The sequence below is a fragment of the Octodon degus genome, unplaced genomic scaffold (genome assembly GCF_000260255.1).
Source record: "Octodon degus isolate 3935 unplaced genomic scaffold, OctDeg1.0 scaffold00103, whole genome shotgun sequence".
Classification (NCBI taxonomy): Eukaryota; Metazoa; Chordata; class Mammalia; order Rodentia; family Octodontidae; genus Octodon; species Octodon degus.
This window is the reverse complement of record NW_004524679.1, coordinates 9,675,826-9,676,091: the sequence shown is the minus strand read 5'-3', so window position 1 is coordinate 9,676,091 and position 266 is coordinate 9,675,826.

Genomic DNA, 266 nt, shown 5'->3' with positions numbered 1-266 from the left:
TAAGTTCCGTTATTTGAATATTATAGGTGTGTAAACTCAGCAAAATATTCTAAGAGTCCAGTAGCCCATAATAGCAATGGACCTTCTGTTTAACTGGCAATGTCAGAAATTGTTGACCTGGTTTCTCTTCAGATCATATAAATCTTTCGCCTTTTACTAATGGTGTTTGTAAATAGGATATCATGTCCGCATTGTGTACAGCAATTAACCACTAGGAGGAATGTATGCATGTGTTAATTACTGATTCTGTCCTACCAATTTGGTTT